The following is a 12009-nucleotide window of genomic DNA, read 5'->3' as shown; positions in this document are numbered from 1 at the left end:
TGCGGTGATGGGAAAACTAGACGCGCTCCCACCCCCACGGAGCTTGCAAGTTTGTGTGGGAGACGGAAAATACATGAGTAAAGAGATATCAGAATCAGACTATAAATATCAGTATTCATTACACATACTCTGAAAGAAACGTGCATAAATTAGCCCTCCATGCTGTGATTGGCTTTCCTGAGCATGTTTCCAAACCGTAAGCAGCACTCGTCATGTCTCATAGATGTCCCATTCTGGGTATGGATAACCGACAGCAGGAAAACTCCAGCCGAAGTCTCAACAAAGAACCAAACAGATAAAAACCTATGTGGGTTTGGGAGCCTGGGTGGCTCAGTGGGTTAAGCCTCTGCCTTCAGCTCAGGTCATGGTCTCAGGGTCCTGGGATTGAGTCCCACATTGGGCTCTCTGCTCAGCGGGGAACCTGCTTTCCTCTTTCTCTCTGCCTGCCTCTCTGCCTCCTTGTGATCTCTGTCAAATAAATAAATAAAATCTTAAAAAAAAAAACCAAAACCTATGTGGGTTTTTGTTATGCAAACCAAGTTGTTAACAAGAGTAGTGCCCCTAATAACAAGGAGGCATAAATGGCTCACAGATGAGGAAATAAGATGAGGAAACAGGAATCACAGATAATCTAAATCTAAAGAATTTAAAAACTTGAGTATGAAAAAAATAAAAATGCAAATAAAAACCTGAGTATGCTCATGGCTCATATGCACATCGTTTTCTACAGATCTGGCTTGTATCACTCGGATATCAAATCTCACATATGGCCCCATAATCACAGCAAAGGATAAAGGGTAATATGCGAATAGTGATATTGCTGGGTTATAGCTGACTTCAGGTTTTATTTTTTATATGTACTTATTTTTAAGATTTTAAGATTTTAAGAGAGAGAATGTGCGGGAAGGGGGTGAGAGCAGAAGGAGAGGAAGAAGCAGACTCCCCACTGAGCAAGGAGCCTGATGTGGGGCTCGATCCCTCGAATCCTGGGATTATGACCTGAGGGGAAGGCAGATGCTTAACTGACTGAGGCACCCAGGAGTCCCTGACCTCAGTTTTTCAGATTCTTTTTTTATTTCCCAAATTTTCTATAATGGGTATTATTACTTCCTTATCAGAAAATCAGAGTATCATTAAAGACAAACAAAACAGGTTTTCCTACCAAAGCCCAAACTTCATGCCCTCCAAAAATAAAACGACCCCTAGAATACAAAAAAGCAATGCCACACCACATTAAACCCCCACCACAAATGTACATTATAGCTTTTGTATTGAGTTTTGTATTAAGTTATTTAGTTTCAAACCTTTAGAAAACACACATGAAAAACATATACTTTATACGAATTGCCAATTCTGGTAATTAAAAAAGAAATGGGGTCCTAGCACTAGAACCTCAGTATGTAACCTCTTAGGAGAAATGCAGTAATTATTGGCTGCTAATTATAATTAGTTCAGAATTCTAGGGATGCCAGTACTTGGGACTCCCCTCCACCATAACCCATTCTGAAGCATCCTATGATATGTCAACCGAGATCCTGATAGGGTGAACCAGAATCAGCACCACCCACTCCCTCCTGCTGCCCCACACACCCAACACACTGCTGGGGTGCCCAAGTTCAGGATAACTTGACAACAGCCAGGATAGGAGCACACCAGCTCGTTTCCTAAAATAAAGGCACTAGCACTCAAGGCTAAAATAACCTCAAAATAACAGAGGTAGCAGTGCCAGAAGCATTCATCTGAAATGCTCAGAAGTGCTGAAATGCTTTTTCGTAACCGGTTACAAAATTTCACACTCCACCCAGAGCAGGGCAAACCTACAACAGGACACTGTTCCAACAGACCCTGGAATCCATTTGGGCTGCTCAGCTTCTGGGATCACGCCTGGGAAACTCAGCAAGACACGAGGAGTTCCAGAACACAGGTGGCATTAAAGAGGGAGTGACCTGGGCGCCTGGGTGGCTCAGTGGGTTAAGCCGCTGCCTTCGGCTCGGGTCATGATCTCAGGGTCCTGGGATCTAGGCCCGCATCGGGCTCTCTGCTCAGCAGGGAGCCTGCTTCCTTCTCTCTCTCTCTGCCTGCCTCTCCATCTACTTGTGATTTCTCTCTGTCAAATAAATAAATAAAATCTTTAAAAAAAAAAAAAAGAGGGAGTGACCTATCATTCCTGGGCCTCTGTTCCCAGAGGGGCATATCCAAACCCACAGATCACATAACGACCTCTGAAAAACATGTACACAGAGACAAATAAAGAAAAAGTTGGGGCGCTTGTCCAGCTCAGTTGGTCGAGTGTGTGACTCTTGATCTCGGAGTTGTAAGTCTGAGCCCCACACTGGGTACAGAGATTACTCGAAAACAAAAAAATCTTAAGAAAGTTTCCCATAGATGCTGCCCACAATTTAAATTCATGTCTTTGCAAGACCACAAATGAGCGAAGGGCCAGGTGTCTCTGTCCTCACTGCATTCATCCTGCTTGGAGATTTCATCCGGTCACAAGGCTAGAAACTGCCATCCCCACGGCCAGGGCATCTCCAGCCTGGACCTCTCCTCTGAACTCTAGACTCTTAAGACCAACCACTACTTGCTGTCGCCACCAGCATGTGCAATGGTACCTCAAGTTTAACGTGTCCCAAACTGCAGTCCCCACCATCACCCCCAAAACTGTTCATCTCAGTTAATGGCAACTCTACCATTCTGTTTTTGTGGACCAAAAAACCTGGTTAATTCCACAGACTCCTCCTTCACATTCTACATGTAATTTGTAAGCAAATCCTGTGAGCTCTATATCCAAAAGACCCAAGGCTCAACCAATTCTCACTGCCTCCAGCACTGCCATCCCATTCCATCAGCTGTGGCCCGTGCCCTGTAAGAGCCTCTGAAGCTCTTCCCGGGCCCTCAGTGTATTGCCAACGAGCAGCCAGAGGGATCTGTTAAAACTCAAGTCAGATCACAGCATTCCTCTGCTCACGCCTTCCAAGGCGGTGTCTCAAGAGGAAAAGGCAAGGTCATCACAGAGGCCGACAAGGCGTCAAAGGTCTCAGCACTGTTGTCTCTAATTTCATCTACCTCTCTCTCGTTCATTCCACCGCAACCACACTGTTACCCGAACGTGTGAGGCACCTCAAGGCATTTGTTGTTCCTCTGCCTAATGCTTCCTCCAGATTACAAATGGCTGGTCTGTACTCCTATGTTCTCGCTGAGCCAGCCCTGGTCACCCTCTTTTGAAACACACACAACCCTCCCTCACCCCAGAACTCCTTATTCTCCTAATCGACACTTTCCCTCCATATCACTTACCTCTAGACCTAACACGGAGCTCAAACCCACAACCCCAAGATTGGGAGTCCTGTGTTCTTCCGGCTGAGCGAGCCTGGTGCTCCTACCCTTTAGAAAAACAAAAACGAAAAACAGAAACCATGTTTCCCTCTTGAATATCAACTCCTGAGGGCGGGGACTTTCAACTGTTTTCTTTTTCTACTATTTCCAAATACCTACAATATGCCCAGTATTTGCAGGTACTGAGTTATCTGTGGAAAGAATGAATGCCATATCTGGATCTTTGGGGCTACTCACGGGGTAAAAACTATAAAATTGGGCTTTAAAAAAATATAAGGACAGGGCACCTGGACGGCTCAATTGGTTAAGCCTCTGCCTTCAGCTCAGGTCTCGATCCCAGGGTCCTGGGACTGAGCCCCACATCGGGCCCCTTGCTCAGCGGGGAGTCTCCCCCTGTCCCCAACTCATGCTCCCTCTCTCTCAAATAATAAAATCTTAAGAAAAAATTTCCAGTACAAATTTAAGCTAAAAAAATACAGAAGCAGCATAAAGTCCTGCTTAGTTTACTACCGATACAGGTGGATACAGGATTGGGTAAGGGTGTGCACAGGAGTTAGTATACAGACATTTATTTCCTAGCTCTGTCTGCTGTGAAGGTTTAGAAGCAATGACATCCCACAATCAGCACCCCCAGAGCCCTGGTCTTGGTTTCTAAGTATCATTCTCCAATAAAAAACTACTAGAAAATGAAGAAATGGTTGATTCTAGGCTGGGGAGCATATAAAATGAGCCTGGAGTGTCCTGTGGTGACAAAAAGTTCCATGATCCCAGCTGAAACAATCTGAGCAACAAAATACAGTGCTGGGTTATAATCTGGAAGCGGAAGTCATTTTCTGTCCACGCTCCGTAAGGGGCGGGGGGTGGGAATGAAAACAGGAAAAGAGACAAATACCATATCCAGAACTTATTTACGTGGATACTCCTTTGTCAAGAAGGTGGACTGCACTTAGGAACTTGCTTCCACAAGGAGAATATGGAAGGGGCTGAAGGCAAGCACTCACCGGGAAGGGGAACCGGCTCACCAAGGTCAACATCACCTGTGGCTTTGTTGATGAGAACAGCCACAAAGGCACATTACCTCTATGGCCTTCCTCCTCCACACCCGCCCTGAGGGCCATGCTATATGTTATCTGACCTGTACGTCTCCAAACTATCAAGGTCATCAAAAACAAGGAAAGCCTGAGAAACTGTCACTGATCAGGGGGCACTAAGCGGACTTGAAGACAAATATAATGTGGTGCCCTAGATGGGATCCTGGAATGGAAAAAGGATATTAGGGAAAAACTAGTGAAATTCCAAGAAATTGTGCAGCTTAGTTCATGTAATGTACCAGCGTTGGTTCCCTGGTTGTGACAAATGTAGACAGTGACGTAAGCAGTTAAGAGTAACTGGAGAAGAGATGAATGCGAGTTCTGTACGATCTTTGAGCTTTCCTAGAAATATCTACTATTCTAAGATAAAACATTTATAGGGTGCCTGACTGGCTTAGTCAGCAGTGCATGTGACTCTTGATTTCAGGGTTGTGAGTTTGAGCCCTACACTGGGTACAGGTATCACTTAAAAAGAAATCTTTGGGGGCACCTGGGTGACTCGGTCAGTTAAGCGGCCAATTCTTGATCTTGGCTCAGGTCACGATCTCAGGGTTGTGTCATTGAGCCCCACATCGGGTTCTGCACTCAGCGGTGCGTCTGCTTGAGATCCTTCCTTCTCACTCCACACCTCTCCCTGTGTGTGCGCGTGCGCTCCCTCTCTCAAATAAGTAAGTCAATCTTTAAAAATAAAATAAAATCTTAAAAAACAATAGAATAAAATACTTAAATTTTTAAAATATGGGGAAGTGGGGGTAAAGCAGCTTTCATAAATGCTATTCTATTACGGAGTGATAGTAAAGAAAAATATGTTAGCTGTTAACTTCAATACTTATGATGTTGAAGCAGACCATTGTTAGAGTTCATAAGATAGTTTTTAAAAAGTTATGAAGCGTTTTTCTTTTACAATTATTTTTTTAAAAGGTGCCTGCTTAGGGTGCCTGGGTGTCTCAGTGGGTTGAGCCTCTGCCTTTGGCTCAGGTCATGATCTCAGGGTCCTGGGATCGAGCCCCACCTTGGGCTCTCTGCTCAGAAGGGAGCCTGCTTCCACCCCCTCTGCCTACTTGTGATTTTTTAAATGACTTTATTTATTTATTTGACAGAGATCACAAGTAGGCAGAAAGGCAGGCAGAGATAGGGGGGAACCAGGCCCCCCACCCAGCAGAGAGCCTGATGCGGGGCTCAATCCCAGGACCCTGAGATCACGACCTGAGCCGAAGACAAAGGCTTAACCCACTGAGCCACCCAGACACCCTTGAAAATCAAGTTTCTAACATTACACAATGTTTACTTTTACTTTTATCAAACACTTTTAACTAGTTGACAACGTTATGACAATCTTATCCTCCTTTGAAATCACACAAGTCATTTTCCAGTTTGGCAACTCCAACTCCAAAGCTCAAAGGCTACCAGCAGAGGTTTACTGATTTATTTTTTATTAAAAATTAAGAAAAAAAGATTGGGGAGGTGGGGACACCTGGCTGGCTCAGTCAGAAAAGCATGTGACTCTTGATCTTGGGGTTGTTTGAGCCCCACATTCGGCATAGCGCTTACCTTAAAAAAAAAAAATTCAACAGGAGAAAATCAAATTCAGCTTTGTATGTACAGGGACCCACATAGACATGAAACTCCGAAGGCAGTCAGGCAACATGGAGGCTTAAATAACAACCTGAGCTAAGAAGGGGGTCTGAGGATACTAAGATGAGGAAAATCATCAGCAGGAAGGTGAGAGATGTTTGGAAAACAAAGGGTGCCCTATTATACAGGTTTTTTATATAAAGAACAATCTCTTTTAATAGCTCTCTTTCTGGTATAGCTGGGCTCTTGAGGAGAAAGGTGAAGAGCCTTCCCTGAATCTGCTGGGTTTCAATTGCTTTTAACTCAAAATACCATTCATGCTAAAGTGCCCCATTATGCAGCAGCCTGCCTTTAGCAACTAAGTTCCCTCCTCGGAAAAATCGAAGTTTCACACTTGTTAAGTCTAGTACCAGCAGAGGTTTAGCATACAAATCTGCATAGAACAGCCAGCTGTTTACAACCATTTTATTAATTTCTCTGTTTGGCCCACTAAAGTCACAGCCCGGCCTCTGCCTCCTCACACCGTCTCATCAGTGCTCAATTTTCAGGGCAGATTTCTATTTGTTTTTCAAATCTCAGCTTAATAATAAATACACAAAAAGATTATTTAACCTTAGTTATAATAAAAGACATGAAAATTAAAGCTTCAACAAAATGCTTCCATCTATCTATCAGACTGGCAATGATTTTTTTAAAAAAATACAATAATGCTCAGTCTTGATTCCCTCCCCCCGCCCCGCAGCAAGCCAGTTATTTCACATTTGGTCATGTTGGGTGTGCCTGAAGGTTCACTCAGGGATGCCCTCCAGGCCTTGGCTTCTGAATTTTTCCTTTTTTTTTTTTTTTTTTTTTTTGAGATTTATTGATTGATTGACTGTAAGCTCCAAGCCCAGTGTGGGGCTTGAACTCACGACCTTGAGATCAAGAGTCACATGTTCTACTAACAGTCAGCCAGGCTCCCAGGCTTCTGAAGTCTTCTTAACAAAGTGTTTATAAAATCAAAAGCATGTGGATAGAAAACAAGAAGCTTCATTACTGGGGTGTCTGGGTGGCTCAGTGGGTTAAGCCTCTGCCTTCGGCTCAGGTCATGATCTCAGGGTCGTGGGATCGAGCCCCGCATCAGGCTTTCTGCTCAGCAGGGAGCCTACTTCCTCCTCTCTCTCTGCCTGCCTCTCTGCCTACTTGTGATCTTTCTCTCTCTGTCAAATAAATAAATAAAATCTTAAAAAAAAAAAGCTTCATTACTAAATCACACTGTCTTCAACCACAGTGAACTTTTTTTTTTTTTTTTTAAAGATTTCATTCATTTATTTGAGAGAGAGAGATGGAGAGTGATAGAAATTGTGAGAGAGCACAAGCGGGTAGGAGAGGGAGAAGCAGGCTCCCAGTGAGCAGGAAGTCCAATGTGGGGCTGGATCCCAAGACCCCAGGATCATGACCCAAGCCGAAGGCAGATGCTTAACCAGGTGTCCCACAGTGAACTACTTTCTTTAGGCTACCGAGAACGTTTAGCAAAAGGAACTCGTGCTACCATAACCAGAAGAGAATCGTTTCCGTTTCCACAGTCTTGTGGGTTTCTTCCCCTCGGTTTATGACAATTTCCCAAAATGTATACTCTAATAAAATAGTGTCCCAAATCCATTATGAAACAAGATGAGGCATAAATAAAACAAATTATCACAGATTCTAACAACTGAGTGGTACTTACCAACTAATTCTAGAATGCCTTTAACACATACCTTGTGTACCTGAAAACCCGTAGGCAGGCACATTTGGTAACTGAGGCACAGAATTCTACTGTGGCAGCACCTACTTTCTTCACAGCAGCCTTCCAACCCCTGAAAATAACTGCTTTTTGGCTCTCAACTCCCTTCTTCACAGTTCTTTCAACTGCTCCTTACATAACATAGGTTTCCAAGAACCTCACCCACCAGATCACCTTGGTCTCGCCCAACTATTTATAAACGGTAAAGTAAACATGCATTTCCAAATTCGAGCAGATGCCTGTTGTGTGTGTGCTTTCTAATCTGAACAAAGCCCAACGGTACTATTCCCCGTCTTGGAGGAGTCACGACCCGGGACTTCTAATGAGGCTCGGTTTCCCACAGCAGGTCCCCAAGCCCCTCAGGCATGTTCTCATCGATTAGTCCTGAGCTCGGATTTCCTACGGAGAACCAGGGGAAAAAAAAGAGAAGGCAACTCGGGTCCGACTGACAGGCAGAGCACAGAAAAACAGCTCTGGAACGAGAATGAGGCAGTTTCTTTGTGAAACCCCCGGGGCGGGGAGAAAAAGGCTTTCCCGGGAGCTGGCGCCTCCACTACCTGGGGCTGGGCAGGAGCACGCGGCTCCTCCCTGAAGACCTCCCGGGACCGGTCCGCGGGGGTTCTCCAGAGGCCACAGCTGCTCAACCTACTCCTCCCTCCCCGAACCCTTTCGGCCAAGGCTCCCTCTCTCGCCCGCCACGCGAACCAGGAACCGACAGACTCACCGGATTTGAAACCGCTCGAAGCGCTCGGACACCTCGACGCACCCCGAGGCCGGCGCAGCCGGAAGTGCGTCAGAGCCCCGCCCCCGCGGGGGGTCTAACGGGGCCATAGCGGTCCCTCTAGGAAGTGGGAAAGTCCTCTTTTCGTCTCGGTGTCTCGGGTTCGTCGGGGGTCGAGGCGCCTTAGGGACAGGAGGAGTCGCTCCACTACGGAAACAAGGACCTAGTTCCACCCACCTACCCCCTTTTAACCAAGGAAATGCCGACCAGGTCAAGGCTTTGGCAGTTCTCCCACGCGATCCCCGACGTCCCCGTCCAGGGAGAGCGTTCCCTCCTGGACTTAAGAGCCGGGTTCACCCTTGACCCGGGCCCGTCACTTGATCCACGTTTATGGACACGGAGCCCCACGTTTGGCTCACGAAGCCAGAGACTGAGTGATCACTGTCAGACTTGAGTCCCGGTGGCATCAATCGAACAGAATTCTGGGCAGAAATCTCAGAGGCTGCTGCCTTCTAAGGTGCTCCTGATGCTGGGGGGCTTGTGAAAGAAGTCTCTGCCTACCGCTTTCTCCCGCTGCTTCCGCTCGGTCGCAGGGTCCAGACTAGATTCCATGTTTATTTCTGCACACCCCCTCCAGCCCCCACTGAGTTTGATTTTGACCTGATCCACTCAAAAGGCGCACATGCGGAAGGACAGCATACATGCCTACACGTGAAATTCCCTTCCTAAATGCACCCTAACTTTATAGAAACATGGTATTATTTCCCCCTCTTTTTGGGGGGGTCGTTACTTTTTTTTTCTTTTTCTTTTCTTTTCTTTTTTTTTTTTTTAAGATTTTATTTATCAGACAGATCACAAGTAGGCAGAGAGGCAGGCAGAGATAGAGGAGGAAGTAGGCTCCCCGCCGGAGCAGAGAGCCCAGTGCGGGGCTGGATCCCGGGACCCTGAGATCATGACCTGAGCCAAAGGCAGAGGCTTTAACCCACTGAGCCACCCCGGCGCCCTCCCCCCTTTTTTTTTTTCAAAGACGTAGAGAGGATGACAGCTAGCCTGCATGTACCAACTGGCCAGTTTCAACCGTCATCACATGGTCAGTCTTGTTTCATTCATTCATTGCCCCATGCATGGTCAGACATCTAAGATGGGTGGATTCTGGCTGCCACCTGTTAAGAGGCACCCAAAAACTAATGGTGGCCCAGAAATGGGCAAATTGGAGGGTGTGAGGTCTGAACACCATACCATTTCACTGGAGAGAATCTGGAGAATTTTTCCTTTCTTTAGGTAGGAGAAGAGGAGGGGAAAATGGGGAACAAAGTAGTCATAGTTTCCAAATATGTAAAGAGTTGTCATTTCCAAAAGAAATGTGTTTTATAGGACCCCGGAATTCAGAACTAAGACCAGTGAATGGAAATGCTAGAAAAGTTCAGTATAAGGAAGAAGCTCCTAATGGAGTTACTCAAAGTGGCCACCTCCTGTATCATCTGGCGCTGTCTTGGAGAGGTGGGAGAGCCCGGAGGATAGGAGGACAGGAATACTGCAGAGGGCATTTTTGCGCTAGATGACCTTTAACATCTTCCTACAGCTTGCCCCATACTCCTATTGGTTTCTCCTTGACTTTCAGTCCTTTCACAGCACTCCTTCGCTGGTCGTGTTCCCTCCATATATGTCCTTAGAACACTTATTATGGGCAAGGTACTGCTAAGACTTGGTTTCGCTTCCTTGTTGCTACATTAAAAAACTCAAAACTTAGTGACTTAACACAACAATCATCATTTCTCATACAAGCTGACAAATCTGTGGATTGGCTGGGTTCTCCTGCTTCCTGGGGTGTCAGCTAAGCAGCTGGGAGGGCTGGCAGTTGATGGTGACCCACAGATTGGAAGCTCAGCCGGGGATGTCGGCCTGGGGGTTCAGCGTTCCTGTGTGAGTATCTCCCCATGGCTCCCTGGGCTTCCTCATGATGTGACTGGTTTCCTGAGGAGGTCAGGGTAGAACTTGCCGATGGTTAGGGCTCAGCCTTGGAAATCACACAACATCATTTCCACCATGTTAGATTGTTGGGCCACTGGGCCAGATTCAAGGGGAAGAAAAGACAGACTCTATTTCTTGGTCACATTGCGAAAGGGGATGGGGGATGGGAGATAATGTAGTGACCAACTTTGGAAACAATCTATACACATGTATCCTCATGATATCAATCCTATGAAATATTACAGTCCTGAGAATACTTCCCCTGTAAAATACATGCCAGGAAACTATAAGCACCAGCACAGAAAAGTAAGTACCTTGACCAGGGTCATACAAAGTGATCTGTGGGAAAGCAAGATTCAAACCTGGCTCTTTCTCCAAAGCCTATGCTTTTAGGCACTCTGCTGTCTCAGAATTAGACTGGAGGAAGAGATGGTTGAAGGGAACAGAATCACTTGAGTGAGTTGCATGTGTGTTGATGCCTTGATAGTGCTCTATCCAGCCTCTTAGTCAAAAAGGTCTCTGCCTAGCCATGAAACTAGTGAGCTGTGATGTTGAGGCTTGAAAGAAATCTTTCCATTTCTAGCCTTGTTGCTCTTTCTAAAGCAAAGGAGGGGTGCCTGGGTGGCTTAGACTGTTGAGTGTCCGGCTCTTGATTTTGACCCAGGTCATGATCTCAGGGTCATGAGATCGAGCCCCGTATTGGGCTCTGCATTCAGCTGGGGGTCAGCTTGAGATTCTCTCCTTTTCCCTCTGCCCCTCCCCCTGCTTGTGCGCTCGCTCACTCTCTCTCTCTCTCAAAAAAGTTAATTTTAGAAAATCTTAAAAAAAAAAAAAAGAAAAGAGGCCCAGAGTTGGAAAATATTAATGCCAAAATAGACCTTAAGGATGATCTGGTTAAGCTCTGGTTTTCAGGTGAAGAAACCAGTGCCTGGGGAGGTCAGATCCAAGGCACATGAGTGAGCTAGTTAGTAGTGGACCTGAGAGTAGGTCAAGATTCTCTGATTCAATCCTATGTCCTTACTATATCTCAATAGATTTTTAAAAATAGCATCAGGTGGGGCGCCTGGGTGGCTCAGTGGGTTAAGCCGCTGGCTCGGGTCATGATCTCAGGGTCTTGGGATCGAGTCGCGGGATCGAGTCCCACGTCAGACTCTCTGCTCAGCAGGGAGCCTGCTTCCTTCTCTCTCTCTGACTGCCTCTCAGTGTACTTGTAATTTCTGTCAAATAAATAAATAAAATCTTTTAAAAAAAATAGCATCAGAAAGATCAATATGCTATCCAAATCATCCTATATCATAGCAAGTTAACTCAGGATGAGCTATTCTTTTCTTCCATTAATATAACGATGACCAGGGCGCCTGGGTGGCTCAGTGGGTTAAGCCGCTGCCTTCGGCTCAGGTCATGATCTCAGGGTCCTGGGATTGAGTCCCGCATCGGGCTCTCTGCTTGGCAGGGAGCCTGCTTCCCTCTCTCTCTCTCTGCCTGCCTCTCCATCTACTTGTGATTTCTCTCTGTCAAATAAATAAATAAAATCTTTAAATATATATATA

At 46.0% G+C, this 12009-nt stretch overlaps 1 protein-coding gene across 1 annotated transcript in view; it reads right to left on the bottom strand.

Moving 5' to 3' along the window:
* LOC132027277 (uncharacterized) overlaps nt 1–8590 on the bottom strand; it is a 30847-nt gene extending 22257 nt beyond the window's left edge. Inside the window, 2 exon segments of the mRNA XM_059416028.1 lie at nt 3298–3384; nt 8492–8590. The gene's annotated coding sequence lies outside the window, so the exon portion shown is untranslated.
* Between the last annotated feature and the right edge of the window lie 3419 nt (nt 8591–12009).

Source organism: Mustela nigripes, chromosome 11, assembly GCF_022355385.1.
Source record: "Mustela nigripes isolate SB6536 chromosome 11, MUSNIG.SB6536, whole genome shotgun sequence".
Lineage (NCBI taxonomy): Eukaryota > Metazoa > Chordata > Mammalia > Carnivora > Mustelidae > Mustela > Mustela nigripes.
This window is presented reverse-complemented; position numbering and strand designations above follow the sequence as displayed.